The following is a 26737-nucleotide window of genomic DNA, read 5'->3' as shown; positions in this document are numbered from 1 at the left end:
TGGGTTAGGATCTACTTTATTAGTCATGTACACATCTATAGTGGGCCACACACAAGTCTTGTTAATGCTGTTAACATTTACAAAAACGAATTTTCAAGCTTGATTAAGATGAAGTTTGAAAGTGAATTAGTTAGTAGGGAATAAGTTTCATTTAAGTATTAGTTCATGTCAGCTGGAGTCTATTGATTCATCAAGTGCCACTCATACTGGTGTTAAATAAGAAATAAAGACATAAAGAAGTTTCCTGTACAGTGCTGTACAGGAATGTGTGTTTTTGTGGCTGGGTGCCTGTTAGTTCTGACAAGAAGTACAGAAACAACTTGTGTTCTTTGCTCCTTGCAAGTCATTCTGTTTCCTTCAGGCCTCTTCAGCTGAAATTAAACGTGTGTTAATACTGATCTCTCTTGGACCTTGCTCTTACATTGGTAGCCTGCTCAAAGCAGACATGTCATTGAGGTGTTTTCCTACATTGGAATTAATCACAGCTTTTGTGGCAGCGTTTTCTTGAGTGTCTCTTCGGGTGGGCCTGGACCTGCCAGCTCACCTCAGTCATGTATTTCAGCACCATGGAAATCAGAATGGAGCTTTTGGGTTCCTTTGCACAGAGAGTTGCCTTAATTTTGCAGGTTTTAATTTTCAATTAGCAATAACTATTTCCTCAAGCATATGACTTCTAATTTTCATTATGAGGTTTAGTTTTGTGCAGCAGACTACAGTACTGCTGAATACAAAATAAGATATTTGTGTAGTCTAGTAGAAGACTTTGCCAAGTGGAAGCTCTCAAGCCTCTCCTGGGTGACGTTATTCTGCCTGATGTGAATGTATCCTGTAAAGAGCTGGGACAGACCTTAGTTCACTGTGGAAATACACCTGGCATTCCACTCCTTGCTCCCTCTCAGACCCAGATTATTGGTCCTCAGGAGGGTTTGTTCAGGATTCTGGAGCTGCCATGGGACCAGATGATGCTGAAGCCCTGCTCATTTGCAGCAATACTCAGTGTTCCTGCTGGAGTCTCCAGGGTTATACAGAGCTCTGTGCTTGTCTGCTTTGGCTATTTTTAAACTTTTCTGCCTTCTCACCTTAATGACTTGCTAGGAGAGCACTTTGAATCCCCACAAAGGCTTTTTGGAAAACTTCGTAGAAGAGATTTAGTGCTGGATTTTCTTTTTTCATGTTCCTTCATAAAGTGTGATGTTAGAACACCATATTCACGTCTGGTGGGCTTGAACAGTTGATGATATAAAATACCTGACCCAAATATTTTTATCAAGGAGAGAGCTTGATATTAAAAAAATCCACGGGAAAAGCAGGTAAATTATTATAAGGTTGAATGGGAACACAATGCTGAGGCAAAATGAAAGGAGTGAGGGTGGGGAGTAAAAAAAACTTCTCTTATTCCAGGTGTGGAGTAAAGAGGGAGGAGATTTGCTTTGGAGAAATAAAGACATCTAAAGAAGTGGTGAGAAACAGATACTACTATGAGCACAGTATATAGTGCTCAAACCAAAGCATGAAAGGAAAGCTGACCTCAAAGCCAGGCTGTTCCCCTCCAAGTTACAAAATGAAGTAATGGTTTTAATTTTGTTTTGTTTTCTTTGCTTAAATAAACAGGAGGCTCAGCAGCGGAACATTAAATGCCGTGTGGAAGTGGTGCTGCTGAGCCTTTGGCTGAAGTTTCACGGTGAGTTATCACTGCTCCTGGAAGACTGAACCCATCCCTTCCCCTTGGGCAGTGCTGGCATGAAGACGGCTGTGCCATGGACTGAAGAGCTCAGCTGGGCTAAAATGAGGCGGCAAAGGAATCAACGTCAACGGGCGGTTTTCAACCCAGTTTCCTGGTTGATCCCGCCGTGTGTCCCCTCACACGCACAGGGCCGGCCGAGGGACATGGGCGCTGGCACCATGAGCAGAACGCTTCCGCCACCATCGCCGGCTTACGCAGCTTTGAAGTGTCCGTGCAATTACAGTTTGAGTAAGAAACACCTGTCGCGCCCTAGTTTCACCACAGCCGAGGTGTGTTCGGCGGGATTTATCTCAGACCTCAGTGCGGAGGCCGGACGGGCCCTCAGGGCGGGCGCGGGGCGCCATCTTGGCGCGGGCAGCGCTGAGGCGCAGTGACCGCCAGGTGGCGCCGGGGCGCGCGCGGCCGCCCGCGGGGACGGGCGGGAGGGTCTGAGGGGAGCGGCGTGAGGGGAGGCACCGCCACCCACGGACACCCACGGACACACCCCCGCGGGGAGGGCAGGCACCGATACACACAGCGGGGGCGGCAACGACGGTAGGGGAGGGTGTAGAGCATCCTTATGGGGAGCGGCTGGGGAGGCTGAGGTCAGACCTCGCCGGGGTCTGCAGCTTCCTCACGAGGGGAAGTGGAGGGACAGCACCCGTTCCTGCTCGGTGGAGACAGGGCCTGAATGGCCTGAAGCTGTGTCAGGGGAGGGTTAGGCTGGATATCAGGAGACTGTTCTCCCTCAGAGGGTGGTTGGGCACTGAACAGGCTCCCCAGGGCAGTGGTCACGGCCCCGAGGCTGACAGAGCTCAGGGAGTGTTTGGCCAATGCTCTCATGGACAGGGTGGGATTGTTGGGGTGTCCTGTGCAGGGCCAGGAGTTGAACTGGATGATCCTTGTGGGTCCCTCCGAACTCATGATATTCTGTGATATCTCCAAGGCAGGTGCCAGACTCTTTTTGGTGGTGCCCAGTGAGAGGATGAGGAGCCATGGCCATAAACTAAAACACAACAAGTTCTACCTCAACCTGAGGAAGAAATTCTTTCCATGAGGGTGGCAGAGCCCTGGAACAGCTCCCCAGGGCTGACATGGAGTCTCCCTCTCCGGAGACAGAAGTTCACCCTGGTGGAGTAGCTGAGTGGGGGGTACAACATTTGTAGCACACTGATTATTTTCACCATTGTCACCGCCTAGTTGTGGGCTGAACCATTCAGAGCAAGAGATCTGCGTTGCTATTTAGCTATTTTTGACTTCTATCCGAGCCTCTATCAGTCTCTGGCTTTGTCATGGGCATGTCTTGCTCATGGAAAGGAGGCATTGTTGCTTCCAGAGGAAATGACATAGAGTGGAAAGAAACAAAAGCTTGGCTGCTCACATCTCACATGGTTAGAAGGGGACTTCAGAGGAGAAGAGCTCCTTCGTAAGAATGGCTCACGGTTAGTGGCTGCTGGAGCAGCTCTTTTTCCATTCATCTTTTGACAAAAATAGCTGGAAAGGAGCTTGTGAACCTCAGAGTCTATTTTTTGATTTGTCTTTGGATTCTCTAGTACAGCACATCTAGTCTGTGCAAAATGTAGAACACAAGAGATGGTTTTTTTCAGCCAAAAGTCCCTTGAGTTCATTCCTGAAAGGTAGAGATTGCTTCAGTGATACAGCATCACCTGCTCAAAGCCAGGGCTTTGAATCAATAGCTCTTGACTGCTGATTGTGTTCTGTCTCATTTGCTATTAACTTCCTTCACTCAATTCTTCCGTTTGGGAGCTAATGCTAAGGTTTTTTTATGTTCCTCGTGCATTTTCCCATGGGCCAGTCATGCACCTCACATTTCTGGCTCTGGTGTAGGGAACGTGGTTGGCTCGTTCAGATGGATCCTGTGAGCTTTTAAACCTCTTGTGAGACTTCTTCTCTTGCCAGCCTTTCCTACCCCAGCGTCTTGTATATGCTGTTCTCCTGCTGTTTCCATGGGTCAGTGCTGGTTACCTTGTGAGATAGGGTTCTTTGTGCTTCTTCTGTACCTTAAAGCAAGATTGGAAAAGATTCCTCCTCAGACATGTACAGCTGGTTTAGTCACGTGTGGAAATTCCCTGTTTCCATTTCTCTGGCCCTTGATCCTTGAAGAGGATTTACAGGTAGATACAAAATCTCCTTGTATTGATACTTTTTTATTTTAATGCGTATTTTGATCCTCCAGCATACTCACCAGTTACAGAACCACAGGGGAGTGGTTCTCAAGCCATTGAACTTTGGGCAGAACTTGCTCCAGGATATATTTATAAATCCTGCTTTATGATGGTTCCCCAGAGCAGCTGCTGATGGCTCATCTTTGTCTCATGGTGCTTTCAGAACCTGTTCCTGAGGCCCTGTGTGTGAAACCTGGTGTCATCACTGTGAAAAGAGAGGAAGAGGGTTTTTTTGGGTCATTATGTCTGGGATTTGCTCACTTCCAAACAAACCAACCTCTTCCAAACAAACCTTCTCTCTTCTCACCACTGAGCTGTTCAGTTTACAGTGCTTACTTTTTCTTATGAGCCTTTTACGTTAACATGGGATTCAAGATTGAAAAAGAATATAGATAAATCTTTTCCAAAAAGTCCCTGTGACAACTAGGATTTGCACAGTGTCTTTCACTTTTGGCTCTTGCTACTTTTTTTTCCTTTTCCTGAAAAAATAAGAGTTTCTATAAAATATGAAACAACAGAAATCTGTGCTTGGTTAAGTGGTGGAGCCTGCCCTGCATCAGTGTGCTGGCCCTGCTTTGTGTTCTCATTCATCATTCTTACTCTGCTGGTGCTGCCTCCAGACTGACCTCAGTGCTGTTGGTTTGCCACCTCCTTGGGCTTGGTCTTGCTGATTTGAGTTGGAAGACCAAGCTCAGTCAAACCTTCCCTCCTCCAGTCAGCACAGTAAAGTCTAGGAAGAGAAATAGCCTTTTTTCCCATGGACTGCTATGCTCTGGTGCTTATGCTGAGCACTTGACTAAATCTATGGTAAGATAAAGTAAAATACATTGCACCAGGGGAAATAAATCTTGTTTTATAGTTAGGGGTTCAGGGCAGTCCTGCTCTCTCTGGCTCATGAGAGGTTGCTGTACCAAGAGAATAATTTTCCTTTGTCATGCGCTGACTCCTCTCGAACTCGCTGTCGCTGTGGTTCTGCAAACTGCTGCACAATGGCTCTTCATGAATCATATTTGCATATCATTTCCCCTCAGCACAGGCTGCTGCTGGCAGATCAGCTCTCTTGTGTCTTGTATTGGTCGTTTTCTTTCACCCTGGAAGAAAGATGGTTTAAATTTGTTCCGTGTCTGCTCTGACATTGTGGTGGTAGTTTCTGTGCTGGCTCTGTGCACCAGAGCTCTGGCTCTGCCCCAGACTCTGGTTCATAGTTGCATTAGTTATCAGAATCATTACAGTAGCATTTCACTGTAAGAGTGGCTTTTTCCAGGTCCTTTCTGAGACCAACATGAGCAAGTAAGTTTGTACCTTCTCTCTGGAAATTCCAGGCTCAGATTTTAACCTGGATTTGTTTGCCTGAATATGAACCTGACCTCAGACGACCAATTTGTTCTTCACATGTGCTTTATGATAGAGGAGAGTTTTTCTGCCCACCATTGACCCAAATGAATTCAACAGAGCAAACCTGGAATCCATCTGCTTCATCTCCTCTGTTGTGTGTTAATTCTGTATTTTATTTTACGCTGGGAAATATCAGTGTGGCTCCATTGACAGAGATCCTGTTGGACACGAGGGACATACTGTAAAGGTCTCAGGGAGTCTCTGGGGCTGCAGTCATGTCACTGCTGGGGCCAGTGTACATTTGGTGGCTGCAGTGCTGAGACCAGGAGTGCAGGAGACACTGTTGGTTTGTTTGCAGTAGAAAGCTGCTACTGTTTGATATGTCTGTTTGATCTTCTAATGCAGAACACTTAGAGCACTATAAAAACACTTGATCTGCATATACTCATTCTGGTAATAAAAGTACCATAAAATTTTACTAGGAGTAATTTTATATGTATATTGCTTCATTTATACTTAGTTTTTAAAACATGACTTCTTAAAAAAAACCACACACAAATGAGACATATGATCATCAGTAAAATGTCTAAGTACCTGTTGGAGTTTATAAAGCGTGTTCCATGGATTAAATGATCTACAGCAGTCATTTATGCTTTATTTGAGCTTCTAGATTAAATCTGAAAACGCCCAGAAAATTCTCTGCACTATTAGCCCGATGCCAGGTTCTCTCCATTCTAGCTAAAAGATCTTTACTTTTTCCTATGAGGTTAAGGAAAGAGTATCTTCTAGCTCAGTCACTGGGACAAAAATCTCAGCTGAAGTGATCCTCGTTCCTCTGTATCCTTTAAGTCTGTGAAAATCATAGCACAGCTTTAATCCAGAGTGAACCAAGACCTCCTCTACTCCACTGCAGCTGAGAAAGAAAACTTGTATAGAAGTGGGCTCTACTGCCTCTCATTTCTCTTGTCAGTGTGTTGCTGCCCTGTTTTACAGGTTAGAATAACTTTTTGGGTGTTCTCAGGAGGTTTTCTTGGTTTTGCTTTTATCTTTCCCTTCAGAGAGTTATTCTCAGTTCTTGGCTTATCCATCACTTTTGGCCTGTACATTGCAAGAGCTGCAGTGCTGTTTGGAGACGTATCTGGCTGCCACTGAACAAAGCACTGGCAGGTGTTATGTAGGAAATTGGGTAATTCTTGCTAATACAACTCTTGGCAGGACTTCAGATAAGGTTCAGGCTCTCCTGTGGATGCCAGAAACAGGCTTGGTTGTAGTAGGTAACAAAAGAAAATGTTTATTATATTAGGCCCTTGTGATAACTTTCTGAATAGGTGTATTTTGAAGTATTCACATGAAAAAAACAATGCAGTGTTTATCTTCAGGCTTCATCCTCATGTGAGTTACTTTTTTTTCATGCAGATCAGAAGTGATATGTCAGAGACTCTGGATGAGACCATTCCACTCATTAAAGACAAGGTGCTGGAGAGGAACTACATCTTAGCCAAAGCTGATAAACTAGAGGTTTGTTCACTAGAAAATTTACATCCTTCTCTTTATATATTTATGGGTTAACTGTCCAGGATTTTATATGGAGCACTCAGATGTTTATGGCCCTCTATTGTCTTGTGTTTGGTTTTAAATCAGTGTGTTTACCCATGGTTCAGCACATATACATGTTTATGGTTTTGGAACATCACTGAGTAATTTATTGCTGTGGATTCTACAATTAAAAATGGTAGATGAAAAGCATTAGTTGTGGTTCCAATGTTAATAATTATGCTAATAATGTTAATCTGTTTTGTGACCTGAAGGAGTATGTGTGAAACCATTTGTAACCAAAAATTCAGGTCTCACGTGCAGTGCAGATGTACCCATTTTAAATTGCTGGGTATTGTCTGATGCCATAGCAGAGATCTCTGAGCTGCCCTGTTCTGCTGTGGCTGCTCTGGGGTTTGGTGCATCCCAGCAGAGGGAAGCTGGTGTGACTTGCTCTCTGCCCTCCCCATGGTTCGTGAGCAGTGTGGTAACATTTGTGTCAGCTGAGGGCGAGTGTGCCTCTGGGAGGAGTGTAATGAAAACACGAGCAGAGAAATTGTGTAATGTTTAAAACCAGTTTTAACTGACTCGAAGTGAAACCAAGTGGTTGTGCCAAATCTGTTTGCGGTTGTCCATCCCTTCCCCCTGTTCTGTGGGACATCATTGCAGAGGTGCCCCTTCAGCATCTCTTGCCACGGGAAAATTCAGACTGTCCTGACAATATCTGTGGGTGAGTTTACACTGTAATCATAGTGCCCAACTTGGGTGTCTTCTCTCCATAGCCTAGATCAGAGAGGGTAAAAAAGTTTGAGTGCCCCTCTCTGAACAGTGTGTGTGTATTTATTTCAGCTACGTTTTTTTCCTCTTCTAATTAAACAAGGATGCCATTCTAAATGCAAGGGAAATCTCCTGCTCAGTGTTCTGCAATTAGATTTCAAAATCTTCTAATTTTTTTTTCATCTTTCACTGTGGTTTTTTGGGTTTTCAGAGATTTGTTTCATAAACACTTCCAGTGCACAGTAATGCTGGGAGAGGGATTTAACCATAGGAGAAAAGTGAGTAACCAGGATTCACTCTTTGTGTTTGGAATATCCAGAGGTGGGCTGAGAAGAAAGGACCTTGTACTAAATATAAATTACAAACATGCCTGGGTGAGTGTGACGGGTTCTAAGAATATAAAACCTCCAGAGGGAACAGAGCAGAGGAAGGAACTTTCTCTTGTGAAGTTTGCGGCTCTGTGGTCTGCTGTAAAGCTTGAACTTTGTATGGGAGAAACTGTGATTTCAAATCGTTTTATTCAGAGATGTTATCTGTGCCCTGGCTGAATGGGGTGCAGCAATCTTAGAGAAAGGACAGGAAATCTATTTTAGAAAACTTCAGCATGTGGAGTTTAAAGAAAACACCAGTATCTCCCAATGGAAGAAAGCTGAATGTTAGCAACTCTTGCTGTTTTGCAGCTTGTGATAGCTGGGGTATTCTTAAAGCTAGAAATTTTCTTTCAATGTCATTGGCTGAAAATCTTGTCAAATATTTATTTTTAGAGTAATTTTTAACCCTTGTATAATTGCAGGGAAAGGCTTATAAAATCATAACCTCCAAAAAATCTCATGCTGATGGTTTGGACAAAAAATGCCCATTTGTTAGATAACTTTTCTGGAGGCTTTTTATTGTATTTTTGTTTCTCCTGATGTTTTAATCTCTACAACAACAGCTGCTTGTCTGAGGTGGGGTTTGCTGGCTTGTCTGGGCTGAGGTGCTGGCTAATGGTTTTTCCTGGTACCTGGGGTAGAGTCTCAGAAATTGAAGTGGGAAATTGATAGTGGAATATGAAGCATTCTCTGTGTTACTTTATTGGTTCAACTGAGCTCAGTAATGAGCAGAAATTATTGATGAGTTAGACTGAGAGACCTGTACTTAAGTCCTTTCCAGTGGCTGCGGGTGTGAAGTGTGGATGTGGAATCCCAGCCTTCTGGCTGCAGTCTCCATGGACTGATAGGAGATTGATTCTCAGAGAGAAGAAAGCTCAGGAGGAGTAAAGAGCTGTGTAGAGTTTGTTTTGCTCAGTGCAGAAGACAGCAAACTGTGTCTTATCAAAAATAAACCACGGGAATCAGAAATCTTTCCTATACTGAGACTTTGCATTTTTTAACTTTTGCAGATCAGCCTTCAAATGTAACTTGATGTAGGTGTCAGCCTCACTCTTTGCTATATATTAGTAGTTCCTCTTCTTGAGGACTCCAAAGCAGCACATATTGGAATTTCTGTTACTGTCTTTGCCACTGACAATGTGTGATCACATATATGTCACGCTACTTCTTTGTGTCCTAATTTACCTCACAAGATAATGTTTGGTGTTTCCAAAGTGCTATGAGATTTTTCTGACAGCCTTGAAGAAAAATATTTGTTAAATTAATACTCAGCCATAGCAGATGGGAAAGATGAGAGGAGAGAAAATAGAGCAGAGTATTTCAAAACTGGGGGTGTACTATGTTCATATTTAAAACTCATTAATTTTCAAGTGCTGAGTGCTACAAGCCATTTTCTTAATAATGGGGAAAATAAAAAAGTCTGGAGCGTGCTAAAATATTTGATGTTAAGGACTTTGGGGGTATGTTCAGCTTATTTTACCTGCAGCTCTGCTTGAAGTTAATCCAGTCCCTTTCTGACTTGGACTGATGCATTAACTGCTTTGGCAGCCCCAGAAAGGTCACACTGGTTCTGTGTTGAGAAAATGAACACTTGAAAATGGGAACATTCAGGGAGGGGATGCAGTAGGCCCAGAAGTCAAGATTTCAGCTGTCACAACGCTGTGACAGTTTGCAGTTTTTAAGTGGGCATGAACAGAAGTCAAAATACAAAATACAGCCTATTCCCACATGAGCCAGTTCTGTTGGGCTGTACTTGGAGCAGGTGTAAAAAGTCTTTGCACTAGACATTGTTAGACATGTCCTTGTCAGACTGTGCAGAGCAGGACAGCACAGTGACACCTCCATGCAGCTCATGTTACAGACACAGCCATGGGGGGACGTGGCAGTGTCACCGCTGCTCTCTGGGAAGAGTTGGGGCAGAGAGGCTCTTGTACAAACAGGTGCCACTTAGGGGGGAAATCAGCTTTTAATTCAGCCATTGTGCTGCAATGGCAGCAGAAAAAAAAACCCATTTTCTCATTTATGTGCAGCAAAGAAGTTAAAATAACAATCCAGATTCCTTTTTTTAATCAGTGCTAAGATTGGCTTCTGACTTCCTGTTCTCTAATGGGAGGGATTAAGCCCTTTATGTTTTGAAAGAGATCGAGCCAATTCCTGTTGCAAAATTCCAGTACTGAGATCAAATGAATGAATAAAAACACTTAGGAAAAACTTGATTTGTCAGAAAGGCACCTTCATTAGTGCTCTCATCACTTCTCTGTCATAGGAATTGTCTTCAAGCTATAATTGCATCTCACTGACAAAGGCTTCTGGCTACATATGTAAAGATTTGTAAAATGCTGCCTTTCTGTAAACTGGTCTGATCTGTGCCAGCGAGCAGGAACCAGAGCTGCTCCTCTGAGTCAGTGCCAGGGACTATTGGTTAGTTCAGCTTGAAATACTCTCTGCAGTGCACGGTCACTGGGCTCTGGAAAGGCAGGGAAACATCTTCCTTCAGCAGCGTTTTACATAACATTCCCTGTGCAGAGTTACAGTGAATTACTCCCAGAGCAGATACTGGCTGGCACCAGGCAATGGCAGGAACATCTCCTCACCTCCCTTTTCACGTTCCTGTGCTCCTGCTGTAAGGATGGAAGTGCCTGCATGTGGCTGCCCGGGCAATGGGGATGGCTGCAGCTGGGGCAGCTTCCCTGTCTGTACCTGCAATTCTGTCCCTACGAGCTCTGTGCTGTATTTACACTGTCACACAGGGCTGGCTGTGCTCAGTGTTACAAAACAACACGTGTGAAATACTCACGGATCAGGGCTCCTGTTCATAAACCTGGGCTGTGCTGCTGTCAGCTCTTAAAAAACCCAAAGCAACAAAAGAATAAAAACACCCCAGGGCCAGCAGGGCATGTGCTGGGAAAGGTGCTCTTGGGTCCCTTTCTCAGCAGAATCACCTGCCTGGATTTTTCTGGCAGCATCCCAGTTGTTTGTTACAGGTGCTGTTTGTACAGCTGGTGTTAAGAGACATTAACCACATTTCCCAAAATATTGCAACTCCCTTACTAGAAAAGGATGACTCTGTTCCCCGTTTCAGGGTTTCCTTGGTTATACTATTTTTCTCAGTTTATGCTCATTATGCACATTAAATTCTAGCTGAATGTAAAAGTCTAGTTAAATTAGATGAAGAAACATCTTGCAGATTGCATGATGTTTGGGGCTAAAGATCTCAAATGGACTTTTATACACTGAGAATTTGCGTTCTTGCCAGCCATAGTTGTGGTGACCTTGTTGGGAATTTTGTTTTACCAAATTTCTGTGGCTTATTGTCTCCACAGCACGTTATGCTCTTCCACTTAGTGCTGCAACCATCCAATATATACTTTTGGAACAGTGTCCCACCAGAGGAATGTCTGTGGAAATTGTGGTCTCAGTGTGACAAAAGCAAAAACTTCTGTGTTTATTTTGTTCCTATTTTTAATTCTGCACAGAAAAAGAAAAAAAATAACCTTTAAAATTATTATCTGTTTATAAGCATTTTGCTTTAAAAAAAAGTTCATAATTTATACTTGGGGATCAACGGGGGTTGAAAATCACTGCAACTGTCTTCATGCAAGCTGTTCTGTCTTTGAGCTTCCAGTTTAATGTATGCAGTCTGCCACGTTAATTCTTGAAGTAGCTCCTAAGTGGGAGGCTGTAAAAGGGGTGATCTTGGACCAATATACTTTTGAAAATAGGAACTTGAATATTGCAGAGGAGACACTCGTCTGGTTCCTCGTGTCAAAACGGTCTCGAGTAAATAAGCAATTTTAGAGTAGTCTTCAAAATTGTGAAAGGGGTTAATAAAATCTCTGCAACTTTTTGTAGTACAGGGAAAGCTACTCATAAAGTGAATTCAAGTATCTGGAAAAGGGCAGTAAGGAAGGAATGGAGGGTAGTGATGCTTAACCATATGGGTTTCATTGATGTGGGAATGAGTGAGGTGTTGGAAATGCAAAGTGAGTTCAAGAAACACCTGAGCTCCTTTGTTCAGAGTGAAGAGCTGGACTGGAAGTAAAATGGCTCAAGTTTGGAGTATGAAGGATCTGGGACCAGATGAGGGGTTTTTCACTACAAAGAATACCTTTTGTTCAAATATTTGTGGCATGAACATGTCCTGCTAGTGTCCTTTTTTCAGAAGTACACACTGAATGTCAAATGAAACACCACCTTGGCCAAAGCTAAAACAAAGCTTCTACCATCTTGTCTTGGCATCCCCGAAATCCCAGGCACAACTCTGGGGCAAAATGTTGACATTCCCTAGTTTCCCAGGGGGTAAGAAGTAAGGGGGTTTTATTTTCAAGCTGAGTTTTGAAAAGAATGAGTTTAACCATTGCCTGTTTGTCAAAACGGAGCACATCCCATCACTGGCCTCATCCCTGCCGGCCGGTCCCTTTCCCGTGGCCTCGGGCACTCTGGGTTGGTGTCGTGGTGCTGCGGGGAAGGCGCTTTGCTGCTCCGCAGCCTCCGGGTGCCGCGCCGAGCAGTGGCTCCCTGCGGACCCGCGGGCATCCGCGCATCCCTGAGCACCCCCGCGCATCCCTGCTCATCCCTGCTCATCCCCGCGCATCCCCGCGCCCCGCCCGCCAGCACGGCCCTGCCCCGCCTCTCCCCGCGCAGCTCCCTCTCTCCCGCACACACACACCCACGGGCACTGCCTTTTCCTTCCTGATTTCCCAGTGTCGCCATTCCAAGGCAACAATAGCTGAAAAGGCTGTTTTGCACAGGTGCCTTTGGTTTGAGCAGCGAGACTGAGCGAGTGCGTGCGCGCGGGTGTGAGGGAAATCAAAATAACCCCGCGGTTTGTGGCTCAGCGAGGTCAGGTTTCTCCTCTTTCGTTTTTGAAGAGTCTTTACTCAGCAGTCACATTTTTTCCTTGTGGTAAAAAACGCAGCCGAGCAGATGGCGAGTGTGAACACACGGACTGCGGCTCTGCCTGGAGTCGGGAACAGGGAACAGGGAGCCGGGGCTGGCACTGGCTCCCAGTTCTAGTAGTGTTTTCATGGTAATGGATTTGTTCCACTCGAAATATCCAATGGTATGTGCTGGGTTCAGCGCTCAAGGGATCCTTTAGGAGTAATCGAGGAAAGCGGGAGGTTTCTAGACACTGAGTTTGGGGGTTTTTTTCCTTTGATTTCAGCATTTTTGCCATTAATACGAAACTGCAAAGAGAGCCAGAAGGAGCAGCAGTGGATAGAAACACTCAGCCTTTACCTGAAGGGAGCCTACAAGACAGATGGAGAGGGACTATGTAACACGGCCTAGAGCGACAGGACAAGGGGGAATGCCTTCCCACTGCCAGAGGGCAGGGTTAGATGGGATATTGGAAAGAAACTCTTCCCTGTGAGGGTGGGGAGGCCCTGGCACAGGTTGCCCAGAGAAGCTGTGGCTGCCCCATCCCTGGAAGTGTCCAAGGCCAGGTTGGATGGGGCTTGGGGCAACCTGGGCTAGTGGAAGGTGTCCCTGCCCATGGCAGGGGGTGGAGTTGGATGCTCTTTAAGGTCCCTTCCAACCCAAACTGTTCCATGATTCTATACTGGGCTTTGAGCACTGCAGTGACACCATACACCTTATGGCAGCTCCATATTTGACCATGTGGTTTAATTTCTATTGAATGTTCCTAAACCTTAGACAAGGATTTGACAAACAAGGTACTATGTAGCAAATAGGAAACATTTTCATATTTCTCTGTGGTTTCCTTCTGCTCTTGCTTTGAAAGTATGAGTGCTAGCTATTCCATGGGCTGCTACATATGAATTAACCCCTCCTGTCAGAAAAATGGCCTAGAAATATGGTGATCAAGTTCAGAACGTTTTCAGTTCATGCATAAGATTCCTTACTACACATGCTCTCTACCCCATAACATCTGAAACTGAGCCAGCTCCAGGAATCATATTCATAGTAAGAAACAAATACTGGTTGATGGTAATTAAACATCACACCCACCTGGTATTTTACACAGCAAGTTTCCCTCTGCATGGAATGCTCTGTTTGCAAGAACTACCTAAACCTGCAAACCAGGCTTCCTTGTCAGGCAACCTGTAAACCTGAGGGCACAGGAAGAGTTAACATATTTTACTGTATGAGCAATTGGTGTCAATATAGGATGTTTTAAAGGCTTATTTCATATTTCTGGCATTAGTTTTTGAGTTTTGTAAAATTGTAGATTTTAGTCTTGTTAGGGCTTGTGCAAAATGTTCCTCGCTTATGGCAATTTGTTCAAACAGGTCTGAAGGCCAAGTTCCTGTTGAGAAAGGACAGGGGACCATACTTAGCTCACCTTTGACTTGAAATGTAAGGTCACAAGTGCTAGGAAAGACCAAACTAATTGCTCTGAATATGCACAACTGACTGTACCGTTTATGAGGCTTCTCTCCAAGCAAACAATGCTCAGTTCAGCGCGTTGGGGTCTGTCCGTGAGCACAGCCAGCCCTGCAGGGGCCCTGAGGGGATGTGCGGCTGCGGTGAGGTTATGGGGTGGTTACAGTGAGGTGTGGTTATGGTGCAGTGACTGTGGGGTTATTGTGCGGTGCCGGTGCAGTTCCAGTGCGGTTCTGGTGTGGTTACAGTGCCTCACTCCCGCCGCGGGCAGGGCACACCCCGGACCAAGCCCCGCTGGCCCGGCCCCTTTATTGGGCTTTGGGGCTGTGTGACATCATTGGCAGCCAATCAGGAAGTGCTTTAGGGCAGAGTTTAAAGCTATTTCATAATATATTTATATTCAGTGCAGGTATTTTTGGGCTTCAGTAGCATTCATTTTGTCGCAGAGTCCATGTGTAAATATGGCTTGGGGAAAAACCGGTCTGAGAAGGGCGCGTTTGCCCTTGGTTCTGTACTTGAGCGGGGCGGTGAAATGCTGCAGGACGCGCGGCCGGCCCCGGCTCTGATGGGGATGATTTCGCAGTGACGCTGCGACTGGTGCGAGTTCCCTGCTGGGCTGCGCCTGCCTGGGCAGCCGGACCTGCGAGGATTTCCCAGGCTGCTCTGGTTCGCCAGGAACACAAATCCAGGACAGTCTGCGGGGAACGTGTGTGTGGGGGGGATGTGCCCCGGGCTCACCCGGGGCTCAGCTCACTCCCTGTAGCAGGACCTTGAGGGATTGCAAAACTATTATGATAATTTCCAGACTGTAAACAACAATTTTTCCTATCCGTTGTTACTAAGACAAAACAGTATTTCTTTTTACAGAAGAAAGAAACAGAGGCTTTTATCAAGGGTGGGACTATCAGTACTTTTATTTTTATTTTGGGCTGATTCTCCCCCCAGCTTAAGCACTGTGGATGTGCTCATGCCAGGTTGCTAAAAGTCACGTATTCACATATGTTCCATGACAGGTCTGCAAGGTGTAGAAGTGCAGTGTTGGCTCCTTCATCCTCTTGGGATCCCAAAGATTTTACGTGCTCCTGAGCAAGAGGCTGGAGAAGAAGTCTTTCAGGTGCTGGCTGTGTCTCCAGCAGGCTGTTCAGTGTTCACAAAGGATTTAGAAAATGAGGCATACAATGGGATGAGAAGGCTTGTTGACATAATTATTTTGAGATCATAAAAGGGAATGTCAGCTGCAGAGAGCTGCAACATTGAGAATGGGAAACGTGTAGCCAAAATGATGTGTCAATAAATTAAATGTGATGCACATGGGGGTGATGTGAGGGAGCCTCACGTGTGTGGTGTTGCTCTCTGAACCAGCATTTTTCACTGAAGAAGGAGATAATGAAATAATGCAGATGGCCTCATGAAAACCTTCAGCTTTCAGGTCAGTTACAGAGAGAGAACATTGAAAGTTAGGACCTATTAGGAAAAGCACAAAGAAAGAAAATCAAAACTGTCTTGTGCCCCTCTCTACATCTGTAGTTTCGTCTTTAATATTGACAAGTTGTGAGTTGGAACTCACTGTTGTAACGGAAAGAAGATTTATGTATGTTAAATTTGATCAAAGTAATTTAGCAAAGTTACCTTTCTATTTCTAGGAACCCATATGCTGCAAATTCCTATAGGTTAGGGGAGCATTCCATGCCAGAATGCTGCATACTTGCCCTGTTTTTATACTCTGAGCATCAGCTGTTGATCTCAGCTGGAAACAAGTTCCTCAGCTTTGGCTGGACCGTGTAGGCTCGCTGGCCATTCCTGTATTTGTGGGCAAATTTCTTCCTGGGCCACTGCAGAACAGCATCCCAGCTGCTCACTAGATGTTCACACACAAGCCAGTCCTCATTGATCTTTTCCTGCTGTATTACTCTTGGAAGCTGAGTGTAATTTTCCATCTCCTATGACTTGTGGGTGGGTGAGTCTTTGTTTGTCTGAATGCCTTCCCAATGAGCATTAGGATATTTTGCCAGGCTAAATCTAACACTTCCAGTTTTGCCACATTTCCAGTATCTGCTGGGTTGTCCAAGGTGCCACGTGCTTTCAGTTCCCATTGCCTTCTCTTCTTCAGGCTGGAGGCACCAGCTGTCTCAGCCTCTCCTCATCACGTCCATACCCTGAGCATCCTCATTGTCCTCTTGCTGGACTTGCTCCCAGTGTGTCAGTCCTGCAAATCCTTCATGTCCTGGGGAGCCCAAAACCAGCCGTGGTACTCGACTGAGTCTCATGCCAAGCTCGAGGGCCGTGATCAGACCCCCCAGTCCGTAGGCTGTGCCTGTCCCACAGCAGGGTGTGTTCTCTCTCTGCACTGCCAGAGCCTCTGCTGAGTCAGGGGCAGCTTCTTGTCTCTGAGGACCACCAGGACTTCCTTTCTTGCCAGCTGTTAACTAGATTGACTCTTCTAACCACTGTTTGCCCTTAGTAGGTCTATGCTGACTGCCCAATCACCTCCTTTTCTCTGAGGTGCTGATAGTGGATTCCAAAAGGTTTTGTTCCCTATTTTCGTTAGTACTGAAGTTAGGCTGAACATCCTGTGGATAAATTCCTGTATCCTGCTCCTCAGCCTTCTGGAAGTCAGGTGTGACATTTGGCTTTCTTCCAGTCATGAAGAACCTCCTCTGATTGCCCTGACATTTAAGCTGACTGACAGCAGCCTCACGGTGATGTGAACCAGCAGCTTTAGCATCCCCAAGTGCATCTGTCTGGTCCCAAAGGCTTTGTTAGAGGTTGGGGGGTTTTTTGCCTTTTTTAACAAGCTTGCTGTAGTAGCACCTGTTTGGATCTCCTCCTGTCTTAGGCACTCCTTAGGCTGTGCCACTAAACAGGGATCTGGGAATTCTGGGAGCGGGCCTGGCAGTAAAAACCAGGGCAAAGGCTGCACAGAGTTCTCTAACAGGTAGAATGAGAACAGCTGTGTCAGAGGGGTGCTGGGAGGGTTTCTGCCCGTGGTGCTTCTGCAGGTGGAAATGCTCAGTACACTATCATTATTTATCTTGGTTTGTCTCATTCCTTCATTCTCTCCTATTCCCTTTTGGCTTTTCTGAATATTAACACGTGAGGCAACTGAGAGGCTGAGCCTGCCCAAGCTGGGCAATCTGCCTCAGGAAGCCTTGCAGACACAGACTGTCAGACCAACCACAAATGGCAGGAAAACACATCCAGACTTGCTTTTTTAAAGGACATGCTCCTTCTGGCAAGAGCATATTGGGAAAATGATTCTATTAGTGAGAAGCTAAATCCATCACTGAAGAGCAGAAAACATGGTGGGTGACAGGCCTAAGCACAAGGTCTTGGACTGTGCACTCAGAGCACGTTTTGCAGTGAGGTTTTGAAGGCTATCACTTCTCCTCTGTGTCCCACACTCTTGTGGCAGGAGAAGAGCTGCTGCATCCTTGTTTTCTGTCTCCTTACCAAACAGCCAATAAGCTGTACCTTCCCATGGCTTCAGCAAGATTATTGATCTGTGCAGATCATTATTGCAGCTGCTGAACAGGTTTTTGCTGAAGAGATTGAAGGTGAAAAAAGGGGACACTGTTGGATTTTTTCCTGTGTTTTTCTAAATTCTCTCTAGACTTTATCTATCTCATTATTATTTATGAAATAAAAATAGCTCTTTGGCAGTTTTTACATATTTTTGTCGTATTGTGCTTCACAAAGGGAAGCCTGATTTATCCTTCTCTTTGGGAAATTATATATATAAGTGAAAGATTGTCATGAATGGCCAATTTCAGCCAAAGGGGTCTATGTGATGCCTTCTGGAGCTTGCAGGGAATTCGCTTTGCTTGAAGTGCTTGAACAGAATGTTTGGAACAACAGAAAGGAAAAGACTTCTGTATTTCTTCAGGAAGAAAGTTCTGCAGCTTGTGCTCCCCATCCAGTCACATTTTGGGCTTTCAGAGAGGTAGTTTGATTTCCTTACCTGGCTGAGACAGTAAAGCTGCTCCTATGGAGAATGAAACCCAGCTCTTGTAAGGAGTGCTGGGTAAAGTATAACTGGTGTAGGAGGTAGGCAGAAATTGAGCTCCAAAACTTGCGTTCTGAGAACTGGAGTGGTTTGACATTGCTGTGTTTGCCTTAGGACAGGAACTTCTGTCCTGAAGAGGAGAATTTCCACTCGTACTCTGGCTTTTGCAATGAATGGTTTTGGCTCATTGGTACAAACCTGCCCTCGTCAGGGGTTTGAGGTGCTGTGCCAGGCTGGGCCAGGCTGACTCTAATGTGGTGACACACCTCCTCCTGTGATGGAGAGAAAAATCCCCTGGGGGAGGAATGGGGAGCACAGCTGGAGGTGCTGAGGTTTTAACCAGCGCTGCAGGCGCTGTGAGAATTCCCCTGATGCAAATCCGGGCTCTGCTGGGACTTGCTGTCCCCTGGGATGTGCTGTGCCACCTCTCTGCCTCGGCTACCGAGGTGCAGCGTGTCTGACGAGTCTGTAGGGCTGGTATCAGGTTATCTTCAATCGTCAGCCTGGTTTGGAGTTGCCAGTTAAAAGGTGATTCCTTGTGGCTGGTTAAGAACCTTCTGAGAAGTTGGGCTGGTTGGCTGAGGATGAGCCCCAGCACTGGTTTTATGCTGAGGGTTTCTTCCCATGCTTACATCCTCATGGTCACTCAGCACAGGCTTCCAGAAGAGCTGAGGTTTGTTTTCTTGGCACAGTGGGATTGGTTGCCCCAAAATGGGAGATAAGGATGGAAGGCAGCCTGAGCAAAAGTGGTCTCTGATGTGGCAGTAGTGGACATCTCTTTTAGTAGAAATGAAAATTATTTTACCATTGTTATATAAACTATACTAAAAATCAAGATTGAGAGGAATTCAAATAATAATTTTTTAAGTTTTGCTGGAAAAAAATGAAGTTTGCATGATTTTGGAGCTGCCAAAGAAAGAGGTTTTAGCTTTTGCTTTGTTCTGATTACTACAGTCAGTCTAGGTATTGATTTTAATACCTACAAGAATGATCAGAGCTGAAAAATAATTATTGCCAGAGAGCCAAGAATCCCCTTTTATCTTTGATAGCAGAGTTCAGATGTGTGTTGCAGGTCTCTGTGGAGAGGTACTCCTTGAGCTGCATTGCCTTCTTTGGGTACCTGCAGCCGTGCTGATCCACTCCAGAAAGCTTGGCAGGCCTTCCCTGTAAACTAACTGGAGCAAATCTGTTTATTGGTGTCAAGGGAAAGGTGCATTAGTGCTGCTTCAGGTGGTAGGCAGCAGGTGTGAGAGACATGGATTCAGGAGCTCTGGGAATGGGAATAGTATTTCAGGCAAAGTCATCACCATAGTCCAGCAGAGGGGATTGAAATATTTAATTGTTGTTCCTTTCCTGGCTTCGAAGAGGCAGAATTGATCCAGAGCTGAGTTCAGAGGGATAAATACCCCAGGACAGTTACTGCTGAATTACCAGGCTGTACATCTGGTAGCCTGAAAGGAGACTTTTATTTCTTTTTTTTTTTTTTTGGGGGGGGGGAGGTCTGGAATGACCCCTGTCAGAGTCAGAATGAAGGTCCAAGTTTCCAGGGACACAGAATGTGGAAGGGCAGCTTGGTTTTTCTACATGAAATAATATCCCTCCCCCTTTTCTCAGGTAATCTGTTCTTCCCTCTGTCTGTGGAAGTAGCTCTGTGTTTTAGCTGTAAATAGCCTGGATAACCATCCTGCTTGGAATAGGGTCACAAATCCTCCTGGTGATGCCAAACCTTTCAGGTGGGGAACTCGGGGGCTGTACCAGCCCTGCCCCTCTGAGAGCCCAGACCTCCTGTGCTGCCCCAGCTGCTTCCCAGGGGAAGCACTGCCTGTTCTGAGCTGTTTGGGAGCCCTTTGGAAAGAGAATGGACAGGGACAGGGACAGATGGATGAACTCTGGGCTGGGCTAATGGTCCCCGAGGGAAGATGCCCTCCATCTGCCTTATAAAATCAGTACTAAGGTGGATTTCTGGACCATCTTGTTGAAACTTGGATGGAAGGGAAACGGTTTTCTGTGTCCACATCAGCAGTTCTTGGAGCACTTGCCTTAAATGTGGTGCTGCTGTGTGAGCTGACTTGAGCCCGGCTGTGGAACTGATACTGAGCAGGCACCCCCCCCTCAGCCCAGCAGTTATTTCCCTTCAGTCGAAGGTACAATCTGACTGACTGTGAATTAAGCTGTTTGCTGGGCGTGACACAACCTGGAAGTGACCACCTTTTGACCCAGCTTTGCTGTTCTGATGCTGGGTTGCAGTTGTCAGAGTAACCACTCTGCTCTTAAACGGGTCATTTTTGCCCTGCTCTGTGTTTGCCGGGATCTGGTTCTTGGGGGCTTCAAACTGCCTTTCCCAAGGGTGCTTTTAGTGCCTCTGACGGTGTGACACAGTTTGTGTCCCTGGATAACTCGGCTGCCTGTTCAAATGCCACTGACTGAAGTCTCTACAGCTGCCACCAGAAGTTTTAATCTTCCAGGCATGATTCTACATGCCAGTGCTTTTATTTGCCTGCAAGTGCAGAGTTGTGTGGACTTGATTTTTCAAAAGCTCTCGCAAATGTTTTAATCCTTTCATTACTACTATTTGATCAGGCCTCATCTGAACATGCCTTACTGCCTTGCAAATGCTAAATTCCTCTGTAATTCCTTTAATCTTTATTTCCTCAGTTTATTCCCTCATTGTTGGATCTTTAAAGTAATAGAATCTACGGGTATAGGGCAGCTCAACAGAGATCTGATTCCAGCAGAGGGCTGTGATCTGGCCTTTATTAGAAGGTGACTCACAGGAATCGAGTGATCTAGAGGTGAAAAGCTATTTGCTTCTACTTAAACCTTTCTCTTGTGATGACTTCAAGAGCTTTGGAATTTCAAGATATTTTCTCCTTCTTCCCTCCTTCCCCCTCTTGCTTAGCTGACAACCACATCACCTTTCCTTTGAGTTTCCCAGCAGCCTGCCCACAAAGGAATTATTTCATGTGCAGCCTGTGTGACGTGCACAGCACAGAGGTTCCTCTTGCCCCTGTTGTTTAAACCTGGATGGCATTTGTGCCACTGTGGAAAAGCTTTCCTTGGACCCCTTCCTTGGAAAACAGTCACATCACGTGGATTGGGGACTTTGCCTCTCGTTTCCCAGTGGTTCAGCAGCTGTACTCCAGGTAATGAGTGAAATAGTTCCTTTAACATAAGCTGGTAACAAAAGAGTTCCTCGATGAAAGTTTGGTGTGGTTGGACATAAACCAGGAGAAGTCACTTTTGGAAGTGTTTAAGGCACAGTTACAGGAAGTCACCCCAAAAAATTACCCATGTCAAGACAGTGTAGAGAAAGCATATGGTACCTGCAGGTCAGAGGCAGGTGTGCCTGTGAGTCAAAATACCTGTAACACTATACAAATAACGAGGGATTATTCACCAAAGCATCAGATTTACTATAGCAGGGATCTCAAAAGAAATGAGTACATTCTCACTGCAATTGTGGCATCCTTTGTTAGGAGGAATTTTCGATAGTAAATGCTAATAGTTCTAAAGCAGCTGGTTACAAACCAGAGTGGGAAATCCGGAGCCTACTTTTAAAGCTGGTTTGAGAGGCTGTGTCCGTAGTGAAGGTGGATTGCCCTGGGCAGGGCTTTCTGCAAACAGATTGGCACCCAGCTCGTTAAGCTTAATTACTGCAATTCACAGCACTATTGCCTTGTTTTCTCCTGGTATGAACACTGGCAGTGTTGCCCTAGAAATGGGGAACAGATTCTTTTCCTTGGAATATCGGAGTGACCATTAACTTTTCTTTCTCCCTACTTTTATTTTGGGGGAAATACAGACAATGTTCGTGTTCCCCCGTGAATTGTTACAGCTGGCTGTTCTCGCAGCTGCTCTGCTTCGGGTTTGCTTCGTGCTGTGTGAGCGGGACCCCTCTCCATCCTGCCCGTGCTGTGTGAGCACAGCTCCAGGAGCCAGTACCAGATCCCAGGAGAAATGAATATTTTCTACTTAATTAGGCCTCGGTGAATGTGGAGAGCCAGGGTCTATTCCCAAGAATTAACAGTGGATGCTCAAGAAACTTTTGCAAGCAGACACACGGCTTGAAACACACGAGTGAGAATTAAATACAAATAAATGGGAGGATTACCTTTAAATAGCAAACTACCCTCTGGAAAGAGGAGAAGTTTAGAGCCCGGAGAGCATCAGCCTCATGGGAAAGACAGGCTCTTCCTTTTCCATTGAGACTGGGATTTTAGCTAGAGGTTTGGATTGCTGCACCACAGAAAAAATGATTTTATCTCCTCAATTCAAGATTAATCAATTATTTGAATTCTTCAAAACCCCAGGAGCAAAACCAAATCCCTTTCTGTATTTCTTCTTAGTCAGTATTTTCCAGTGGTACAGATTCATTTGCATTTCTCTGTGCTTTAAAACTAATTTCCCCTGTGTTCTACTCTATTTTTATCTGTTCAATATTAACCCAGCAAAAGTCTGTAGAATCAGGTGTGAGAGTAAACAACTTCACATTTTCAGTATTGGTTACAAAGGCAGTTATTACTATTGGAGAGCAACTTCAGTTTGAGCTGCTGATTCCACCCCCCTCTTGCCTCTTTTACCAGTCAATCCCCTCAAGTATTATTTCCTGTTCTTGAGCAATAAGATGAATTTCTGCCTTGTTCTTGTTCCACAGACATCCTCTGCCAGCAGCTTGCCCCTGTGACCTGCCAGAACTCCACTGAACTGAAGACTTTTTTCCTGTGGACTATGTAGGTACCAAGTATCCAAATAATTAAGCTTTGATAACTAAAAGGTTTCTAGGAAAGGTGCCTGGGATTATTCTCAGCTGTTTGTACTTTGGGACATTATGACTATTTCATCTCAGGTCTTTGCCTGGCAGCTTTCAGGGAAGGCAAAGATTATTGATCCTGTTGGAGCTCTGTGGAGATGGAATGTTTATTCTGGGATTACATCACAGGAGTTTGCACTTAGGTGATGAGCTTCCAAAACCAGTGAAGACAATGTACAAAAGCTCACTTTGCTTTACCCTCATGTTTTCAAATTCAAAATGATCAGAGGGTTGATGAGTGCTCTAATGTAGCCCGTTAAACCTGCCAGTCATGTGCCAACACTGCCAGCTTCACAAATGCTCAGACTGTAGAGGATGTGAAGTCAATAGCAAAATTTTAAAATTCAATAAACTGCACGTGGCTGAAGCTCCCAGCACACTCTTTACACTCTTTATTACACAGGGGTAGTGCTTTACAAGCTGTTGTGTAATACAACTTGAGTGATATGAATACACTTTCTGTACCTTCTGTACCTTTGGATGTGCAATTGTGTGATGCAGATGTGACTTAGCCAGGACCAGGAGTAGCACAGTTCACCTCTGGGCCATTTTTAATGCCTAGGGAAACAAAACCCCCTCAGGAGCAGAGGAGGGGATGTACCTTTCCAATGACTGGCTTTGCATCCAGTACAGTACAGAGAAATGGAAAAAATGCCTGTTTTAAAAATGCCTGTGGAAAAGCTCAAGATGGAGAACCCGCTGCAAAGTCTGTAAAGGGAAAAAAAAGCCAAGCTTATGGTGAAAGTAAAGCTGCATGGCTGTAACCATGGAGACCAAAGCTCTTCTGATGCAGAAATAAATGAACACAACCTTTTCATATTTATTAGTGGGACTGATGATGAAAGATAAAGTCAAATTAAAATATAAAGCAATAGAGACAGAGCAGGTTGCTGCCTCTGCCCCTGCAATGCAGGTTATTGTAATGGATCATTACAAATGAGCTGGGGTTACAGAGAGGCAAATTAGTTACGAAAGGAACAAAACACTCTTAGTTATACCAACCTGTTTATCCAAATATCAACTTCTTTATTACAAAACTGGAGACAGTGCACACAACATATTCCTGAAATCTTTTGGTTCTGATAGAAATGGAAATAATACCATAGCATTGTATGAGATGTGTGTACTACACAATGGGAAACTTTCCTGTAACTGTACTAGTGAATATTTGACACCTGCTAATTTCTTGGTAGCAAGAATGACAGTTATCCTATAAAAATACGGGGTGAATATTCAGGTTTGTCTTGAAAATACGTGTCAGAGGGTCAAGTGAGTTGCTGCTGCAGAACTGTTACTGCAGGACAGGGGATGGCAGCAGGAAACGTCACTGGAGCTTTCGGGAACATTCAGAGCTCGTGCAATAAACCTTCAGTGCAGATCTTTGACTTGATGTTGCAGGAATGTTTTGATTGAGCAGAAATCCCAGGGCAGGGAAAGGATTAAGGTTAAGGGTGGCTGTGGTGTGTGATGGACTGGACAGAGAACTGGGAGTTTAGGAAAGCTGCCTGTCTGTCCCGGCTGGGAAATCCCTGTTCATTTTGGGGGAGAGCTGAGTGGCTGTGGCCGAGGGTGGAGGGGAGGGGATGGAAGGAGAGGAGCACTGAGAGTGTCCATGTGGCACCAGGGTAGGTCTGTGTGTGAACAGGGCTTCACCAGCACAGCTCTGGCTGGGACACCCCAAAACAGAAGCACCAGAGCAGCTGCTGTGCCTGTCTGGGGCTGCCCTCAGCACCCGCTGTTCCTGGGGGTGACAGGGCACAGCAGCTCCCACCTTCTGCTGCCCAGGGCTGGCATGTGTCCAAAAACCATGTCTGTGCCAAAAACTGCTGCTCAGTCTCAGCTGCTCCACCCTGCAGATCTCAGAGTGGATTAAGACAGAAAACTCACTTCACTTTTCTTCAATTCCAGTGAAGTGGCTGAAACAAAGAAGAGTCTTAATGGTCTTTGTGCTGCTGTGCTCCCAAAGCCCAGGCAGCCTCCTGGTTCCGAGCTCCCATGGGACACAGGGAATGTCAGTGGCAGCTTGTCTGTGAGCAGAGCAGGAGGTGACCAGAGATCTGCTACAGAACTTTGTAAGGGCTCTAAAACTTGGGTAACTTCCAGCTCATAAAGTTATAATGGTGTGACATTACACATGGTGTTAATTTACACAAATTGGGGTTAAGGTTTTCCCAGTTTTATTGGGCTCTTTACCTCTTCTGCTTTTTGACTTCCTCAAAAGTGTGGTTAGCCTCAAATCTGAGGGGAATCCGAGCCCAGCCTCAAATCCACATTTGAAGAGTAACTGGTTTGAAACAGCGGAAAGTTTATGGCAAAACTTAATATAATCACCCTCCATCCTTCTTGATATTCTGGTAAGAGACTGGTTTTGTGCAAGACCTTTAATTTAATCACTATATAAAATGCTATTTCCTGGAATTTTCTGGCAAATGAAGTGCTCCTAGAGAGTTCGTATTTCAGTTTTAGTATTCACTGACTCACCCAAGAGTTCAGAATATTTAACTTATAACTACAGAGCTCACTAATACTAAATTTACCTTGCCAGATATTGAGACAAATCTGATGCAGGTTGATAAAAGGATACCAAATTGCTTCTGCCATTGCTTGATAGATAAAGGCTGCTGTACTTTTAAGTTTTTTGCAAACACATTTGTAAAATCCCTTAAAGACGAGAAGAAAGACACAGAATAAATTCTGAAATGTCTCAATCTTCAGCCAGCAGCTGCCTGCAACACAGTGGGAGGAAGGAACACAACCAAGTTTTCTTAGAAAGGACTCAGCTTTTCCAGGACTCCCTGCCTGGAGCTACTGGGATACAGATCAAGCCACTGACAGCTCTAAGTGGTCATTAACAAACTCTCACCTGATTTACTGAAGTCCTCCATGAAATAGTTTGGAAAACCTGCTCACAAAACAAGTTGAGGTTCAAGTTTTCTTTTAAAACAGAGAAACACAAGGAGCTCTTTTGCTGATCTAAATGCCAAAGTGTTTTTCCTGTATTGTTCTTGAAACATCATCTACCCCTGGAGTTCAGAACTGGGACTGGCCAGTCCAACTTCCACTCCTCTGAGCTATAAAAGCACAACAAGAGTTGTGTCCCTTCTGGGAGGGGGGAACAACAGGACACATCTAAATCATCTCCACCTCCAGGTACCTGTTTTCCGTCATCACACACAGAGTGAGTCCAACAAATCCCAGAAATGCTCATTGCAGTGTCAGCAGCACATGGAGCAGAGACTCAGCTTTGGCTCCCAGGGCCAAGTACAGTTAAACCCACCTGACTGCTCCAGATCTCTGGGAAATGGTTTTGCTGCTTAAAGTGTTGGAAAACACAGAATTATTCCCTCCTTTACAACACCAGTGAAAACTGCACAGGTCAGTTTAGTTCTTGTAAAGTATCAAAGAGTAGGAACTGGGATTTATGACTCCCACTCATCGCTCTGATGAAGAACAGTTTTGCTGTCATCACAACTGGACTGCCCTCAGTAAATGCTCAGCTTGCCTTGCTCAGCTGTCTGTTCCCTGCACATGCCCACAGTGCAGGACTGCCTTGGCCAAACCAATCCCAACTTTGAATAACCTGATTTTTAGTTTTTCTGGTATCCAAATCACTTTTCCTTCCAAGCCAAGCCCAGCCCGTGCTCCTCCCTGTGG

At 45.1% G+C, this 26737-nt stretch overlaps 1 long non-coding RNA gene across 5 annotated transcripts in view; it reads left to right on the top strand.

The window, feature by feature from the left end:
- Window positions 1–1545: 1545 nt before the first annotated feature.
- Window positions 1546–26737, top strand: part of LOC113974233 — a 37729-nt gene continuing 12537 nt past the window's right edge. Inside the window, exons 1-5 of one of the 5 annotated variants that reach the window (XR_003536484.1) lie at window positions 5375–5590; window positions 6158–6237; window positions 6661–6762; window positions 22928–23003; window positions 25799–26428. This is a non-coding gene — a long non-coding RNA (uncharacterized LOC113974233). Of the gene's footprint in view, window positions 1682–2210; window positions 2279–3271; window positions 3361–5374; window positions 5591–6157; window positions 6238–6660; window positions 6763–22927; window positions 23004–25798; window positions 26429–26737 lie in introns of those variants that run through there. The other 4 variants (XR_003536483.1, XR_003536481.1, XR_003536485.1 and 1 more) reach the window with 4 other exon arrangements.

The sequence above is a fragment of the Neopelma chrysocephalum genome, unplaced genomic scaffold (assembly GCF_003984885.1).
Source record: "Neopelma chrysocephalum unplaced genomic scaffold, ASM398488v2 Primary Assembly neopelma1_119, whole genome shotgun sequence".
In the NCBI taxonomy this organism is placed as follows: Eukaryota; Metazoa; Chordata; class Aves; order Passeriformes; family Pipridae; genus Neopelma; species Neopelma chrysocephalum.
The sequence above is the reverse complement of the archived record's forward strand: the minus strand, read 5'-3'. Positions and strand labels throughout refer to the sequence as shown.